The sequence below is a fragment of the Oratosquilla oratoria genome, chromosome 21 (assembly GCF_046742065.1).
Source record: "Oratosquilla oratoria isolate Oo_2021 chromosome 21, ASM4674206v1, whole genome shotgun sequence".
NCBI lineage: Eukaryota > Metazoa > Arthropoda > Malacostraca > Stomatopoda > Squillidae > Oratosquilla > Oratosquilla oratoria.
Window position 1 is genome coordinate 51,692,689 of NC_134797.1, and position 7,380 is coordinate 51,700,068.

Sequence of the window (7,380 nt, forward strand, 5' to 3'; positions counted from 1 at the left end):
AACGTCAAAAGGACCAACTTTGGAGGGCTCTCACCGCCACGCCCTTGGTCTCACGATTCTGCTGTCTACGCTCATGTGCACCCTATCCCCCACTCTACGCGTGGCGCAAGTTTGGACCAAATCGCTGACCTTCGGATTTCCCCCCAAAATCCATGGGGGACCCCCTTGGAGATTTTTTGGATTTTGGGCCATTTTGGTCACCTCCACCGATTTACCCGCTATGACACCCACAGGTCCGGCAAGGCCTGGGATGCCCTCCACTGCAATCCCACACCAGTCACCCACACCCTATCCCCGCCAGAGGCATAAACGTCAAAAGGACCAACTTTGGAGGGCTCTCACCGCCACGCCCTTGGTCTCGCGATTCTGCTGTCTACGCTCATGTGCACCCTATCACCCACACTAAGCGTGGCGCAAGTTTGGACCAAATCGCTGACCTTCGGATTTCCCCCCAAAATCCATGGGGGACCCCCTTGGAGATTTTTTGGATTTTGGGCCATTTTGGTCACCTCCACCGATTTACCCGCTATGACACCCACAGGTCCGGCAAGGCCTGGGATGCCCTCCACTGCAATCCCACACCAGTCACCCACACCCTATCCCCGCCAGAGGCATAAACGTCAAAAGGACCAACTTTGGAGGGCTCTCACCGCCACGCCCTTGGTCTCACGATTCTGCTGTCTACGCTCATGTGCACCCTATCCCCCACTCTCCGCGTGGCGCAAGTTTGGACCAAATCGCTGACCTTCGGATTTCCCCCCAAAATCCATGGGGGACCCCCTTGGAGATTTTTTGGATTTTGGGCCATTTTGGTCACCTCCACCGATTTACCCGCTATGACACCCACAGGTCCGGCAAGGCCTGGGATGCCCTCCACTGCAATCCCACACCAGTCACCCACACCCTATCCCCGCCAGAGGCATAAACGTCAAAAGGACCAACTTTGGAGGGCTCTCACCGCCACGCCCTTGGTCTCACGATTCTGCTGTCTACGCTCATGTGCACCCTATCCCCCACTGTACACGTGGCGCAAGTTTGGACCAAATCGCTGACCTTCGGATTTCCCCCCAAAATCCATGGGGGACCCCCTTGGAGATTTTTTGGATTTTGGGCCATTTTGGTCACCTCCACCGATTTACCCGCTATGACACCCACAGGTCCGGCAAGGCCTGGGATGCCCTCCACTGCAATCCCACACCAGTCACCCACACCCTATCCCCGCCAGAGGCATAAACGACAAAAGCACCAACTTTGGAGGGCTCTCACCGCCACGCCCTTGGTCTCACGATTCTGCTGTCTACGCTCATGTGCACCCTATCCCCCCCTCTACCCGTGGCGCAAGTTTGGACCAAATCGCTGACCTTCGGATTTCCCCCCAAAATCCATGGGGGACCCCCTTGGAGATTTTTTGGATTTTGGGCCATTTTGGTCACCTCCACCGATTTACCCGCTATGACACCCACAGGTCCGGCAAGGCCTGGGATGCCCTCCACTGCAATCCCACACCAGTCACCCACACCCTATCCCCGCCAGAGGCATAAACGTCAAAAGGACCAACTTTGGAGGGCTCTCACCGCCACGCCCTTGGTCTCACGATTCTGCTGTCTACGCTCATGTGCACCCTATCCCCCACTCTACGCGTGGCGCAAGTTTGGACCAAATCGCTGACCTTCGGATTTCCCCCCAAAATCCATGGGGGACCCCCTTGGAGATTTTTTGGATTTTGGGCCATTTTGGTCACCTCCACCGATTTACCCGCTATGACACCCACAGGTCCGGCAAGGCCTGGGATGCCCTCCACTGCAATCCCACACCAGTCACCCACACCCTATCCCCGCCAGAGGCATAAACGTCAAAAGGACCAACTTTGGAGGGCTCTCACCGCCACGCCCTTGGTCTCACGATTCTGCTGTCTACGCTCATGTGCACCCTATCCCCCACTCTACGCGTGGCGCAAGTTTGGACCAAATCGCTGACCTTCGGATTTCCCCCCAAAATCCATGGGGGACCCCCTTGGAGATTTTTTGGATTTTGGGCCATTTTGGTCACCTCCACCGATTTACCCGCTATGACACCCACAGGTCCGGCAAGGCCTGGGATGCCCTCCACTGCAATCCCACACCAGTCACCCACACCCTATCCCCGCCAGAGGCATAAACGTCTAAAGGACCAACTTTGGAGGGCTCTCACCGCCACGCCCTTGGTCTCACGATTCTGCTGTCTACGCTCATGTGCACCCTATCCCCCACTCTACGCGTGGCGCAAGTTTGGACCAAATCGCTGACCTTCGGATTTCCCCCCAAAATCCATGGGGGACCCCCTTGGAGATTTTTTGGATTTTGGGCCATTTTGGTCACCTCCACCGATTTACCCGCTATGACACCCACAGGTCCGGCAAGGCCTGGGATGCCCTCCACTGCAATCCCACACCAGTCACCCACACCCTATCCCCGCCAGAGGCATAAACGTCAAAAGGACCAACTTTGGAGGGCTCTCACCGCCACGCCCTTGGTCTCACGATTCTGCTGTCTACGCTCATGTGCACCCTATCCCCCACTCTACGCGTGGCGCAAGTTTGGACCAAATCGCTGACCTTCGGATTTCCCCCCAAAATCCATGGGGGACCCCCTTGGAGATTTTTTGGATTTTGGGCCATTTTGGTCACCTCCACCGATTTACCCGCTATGACACCCACAGGTCCGGCAAGGCCTGGGATGCCCTCCACTGCAATCCCACACCAGTCACCCACACCCTATCCCCGCCAGAGGCATAAACGTCAAAAGGACCAACTTTGGAGGGCTCTCACCGCCACGCCCTTGGTCTCACGATTCTGCTGTCTACGCTCATGTGCACCCTATCCCCCACTCTACGCGTGGCGCAAGTTTGGACCAAATCGCTGACCTTCGGATTTCCCCCCAAAATCCATGGGGGACCCCCTTGGAGATTTTTTGGATTTTGGGCCATTTTGGTCACCTCCACCGATTTACCCGCTATGACACCCACAGGTCCGGCAAGGCCTGGGATGCCCTCCACTGCAATCCCACACCAGTCACCCACACCCTATCCCCGCCAGAGGCATAAACGTCAAAAGGACCAACTTTGGAGGGCTCTCACCGCCACGCCCTTGGTCTCACGATTCTGCTGTCTACGCTCATGTGCACCCTATCCCCCACTGTACGCGTGGCGCAAGTTTGGACCAAATCGCTGACCTTCGGATTTCCCCCCAAAATCCATGGGGGACCCCCTTGGAGATTTTTTGGATTTTGGGCCATTTTGGTCACCTCCACCGATTTACCCGCTATGACACCCACAGGTCCGGCAAGGCCTGGGATGCCCTCCACTGCAATCCCACACCAGTCACCCACACCCTATCCCCGCCAGAGGCATAAACGTCAAAAGGACCAACTTTGGAGGGCTCTCACCGCCACGCCCTTGGTCTCACGATTCTGCTGTCTACGCTCATGTGCACCCTATCCCCCACTCTACGCGTGGCGCAAGTTTGGACCAAATCGCTGACCTTCGGATTTCCCCCCAAAATCCATGGGGGACCCCCTTGGAGATTTTTTGGATTTTGGGCCATTTTGGTCACCTCCACCGATTTACCCGCTATGACACCCACAGGTCCGGCAAGGCCTGGGATGCCCTCCACTGCAATCCCACACCAGTCACCCACACCCTATCCCCGCCAGAGGCATAAACGTCAAAAGGACCAACTTTGGCGGGCTCTCACCGCCACGCCCTTGGTCTCACGATTCTGCTGTCTACGCTCATGTGCACCCTATCCCCCACTCTACGCGTGGCGCAAGTTTGGACCAAATCGCTGACCTTCGGATTTCCCCCCACTCTACGCGTAAATGCGAAAGCGACCGATTTTATCTAAACTTGTCCCACAAGGAGAGAGACGGATACATTGGACATCAACGTAGACTTGAGAAGTCTGAGACCATGGGTGTGGCGGGACAGCCCTCCAAAGTTGGACCTATTCACCCAAGTAGTATGAAAAGGAGAGTAGCGCATTTCACATTTTAACCATCTGTCAATCACTAAAATCTACTTTTAATATATCATGGTTAGATTCAACCAGCAAATATAACTTTAATATATCGTCGTTAGATTGAACCACCAAATGTAATTTGAATCAAAATTCAAGTAAAAGCGCCCCATGCCTCCATACTACCCTCTCCAACTGCACATGTTCAACCCGCTTCCATTTTCAGAAGGGGTCACAGTGCACCTCAATTCGTTATACCCAGGCACCCGACAGTAATCCATAGTCTTATGGATGGCCTGTCGGACTAGTACTGAATTGGGGGAGAAGGATAGCATGTGGTTGGTATTATTAGTCATCCACGCCTGAACCTGGTTATATAGAATTACTTAATGCGCACTCGGCAATTCGAAACCATTTTCAAACTTGGATAACCCCTCGAGGGAGCACCTCAATGCAGATTCGAACCCGGACCTTTGGGCTCAGTAGGTCGAGTTTTAGTCCGCTTGGCCATGAGTGCCCAACATAATTTCAATCTGGAACTTAATACCATGGTAGAAAATTAACAATAAGTTGTCTGTAATTTCACTCCAGATCAGATCAATTTTTGCAACCTTCTCCTTCAATTTATTCATCTCCTCCTTCTCCTCCTCCTATTTTTCCCCCTCCACTCATAGATTAATCCAAAACATTTGTACCCAGCATGGGAATCGAACCCAAGTCTGTCAATTACGAGTCGAGCTCTATATGACTGCCACTATGATTTTGTTATCTGGCCCAGGATGCTTGCTTGAACATGACGTATTATCTCCCTCATTTTCTTTCATTAGTGAATGGGTAACAATCTTAGGCAGGTCAACGAGTATGTCTAAAATTCCATTGTCAAATTTGTAACAAGACCTTTTTTAACCCTTGAAGACATGAGAAATCAGTCTATCACAAGAAACGGTTAGATCCCAATTACAATCAAGAGAGAAAATTTCATTGCCAAATTTGTGATCAAATTATTTTTAACCCTTTAAGACATGAGAAATCAGTCTATCACAAGAAACGGTTGAATCCTAATTACAATAGGTTAAATAAGGTTGGAAAATTTCATTGGGAAATTTGTAACAAGACCATTTTTGACCGTTTAAGACATGAAAAATGTAAGAAACATTTCTTCAAGGTTAACCCCCAAGATATTCCCAAGAAATCAAAACCAAAATGTCAGATATGTAAGATTGAAGTCTCAAAGCTCAAAAGGCACAGTAAAAGAAAAAAACATTTTCAGAAGCTCATATCTAAAATGACATGTAAATACGATGATAGTCGGGAAGGTTGTGGAGGTCAATTATGAGTTTATTGTTATTCTGACATTAGTACAATTGATCCCAAACTTTTTATCATGAGTATGGTGGATGTTATAGAGAAGAGAGTCAAAAAGGTTTAGAAATTTATCTTTGTCTCAAAGTTCGGTTCTACAAGAAGTTAGGAGATGGGAGCAGATCAATTCAAGCGCCCTGGAACAACATTGGGGAGATGAAGCCGATGACAGATCTTTCAGAAATAAAAAGTGTAGTGCTAGATATGATTGGTAAATTAGAAAAAAAGATTGATCAATTTACAAGAGAGGGCTCAGGTTGGATAATTGAGAAGCTTCTCAATTTTGAAATAAAAATAGCAAAATACGAAGCATTGAAAGGGTCTAGTTATATGAAAGTTCCTAATAAATATCAAAAGGCAAAATATCAACTAATGAATATTAAAAATGAGGATCAAGAATGTTTCAAATGGTGCATTGCCCGGTCAGATTGCTTGGATGAAAAGGACAAAGAGAGAATTAGTAAGACAGTTAAGGCTGCTGCTCAAAATTACGATTGGAGTGGAATAGAATTGCCAGTGAAATTAGATAAGATGACCATATTTGAAAAGAAGAATGCCATCAGCGTCAGTGTCTTTGCCTTTGATAATGATGAAAATAAAAGCCTGTATCCTTTAAGAATGACAAAAGTGAAAAAAGATAAAGATGTAAACCTTCTCTATATATCCGAGGAAGAAAATAACCACTATGTATTGATGCAAGATTTGAGGCCATTTATTAATACAAGGCATAATGGACGAGTTTTCCCTTGTTCATACTGTCTGCATCCCTTCTGAAAGAAGGAGGTACTTGATAAACATGAACCTGAATGTTCAGTCCATAAACCTGTACGAATGGAGGTTGTAGAGGGACCTATTGTTTTTAGATGATTCTATAAAAAGAGAGAACATCCTTTTGTAATATATAGCGATTTTGAAAGTACTCTTGAAAGAATAAAAAGAAGACAGCCAAATCCTGAAGGATCTTATACCTTGTATATGCAAAAAGACGAGCCTGACTCATTCGCATGTTACACAAAATGCTCGGTTGATAAAGACTCAAAGTATACACAAGACGTAAGCAGCGGAGCTGCCCTGGGACCGGAGGCCCTAGGTGAGGATACAGGAATGTAGAGTATTTAGTTGAGGAGATGAAACGTATATACAATATCATGAAAAAGATCAAACCAATGCGCCTCACCAAGGATGATTGGGACAAATACAATACAAACCTGCTCAGAAAGTTTGGATTGAATTAGATTGTAAAAATTTCCAGGATTATCACATGCATTATTTAAAAACAGACACTCTTCTACTTGCTGATGTTTCTGAAAATTTTAGAGCAGTATGTATGAAAATATATCATCTCGATCCAGTTCATTATTTTACTGCGCCTGGACTAAGCTGGGATGCACTACTGAAATATACAAAGATTACACTGGAAACTATTCAAGATCCTAATATGTTATTGATGTTTGAAAAGGGAATTCGAGGAGGAATAAGCGTCATCAGTCACAGATATGCTAAAGCAAATAATCCTCTTATACCAGATTCGTATGATCAAAGAAAACTAAATAGTTATATCACTTATCTAGATGCAAACAATCTTTATGGTTGGGCAATGTCACAACCTTTACCAACAGGAGGCTTGAAGTGGATTAGAAAGACAAGCGCCTTGTGCAATGCCTACAACATGATGGATATCCCTGATGATTGTAGCAAAGGATATATTCTTGAAGTCGACCTGGAATATCCAAGGGAACTCCACGATCTTGACAATGATTACCCCCTTTGTGCAGAGAGCCTTGTATTAGATCAAGTTTCAAAGTTATGTCCAAATTTAAAGGATAAGGAGAAATACGTGATTGGTTACAGAAATCTTAAAGAGTGCTTGGAGTTAGGCATGAATTTGTCAAAAGTGCATAGAGTCATGGAGTTTGACCAAAGTCTGTGGATGAAACCATATATCGACCTTAATACGGATATGAGAAAAAAAGCGAAAAATGCGTTTGAAAAAGATTTCTACAAATTAATGAACAACTCAGTGTTTG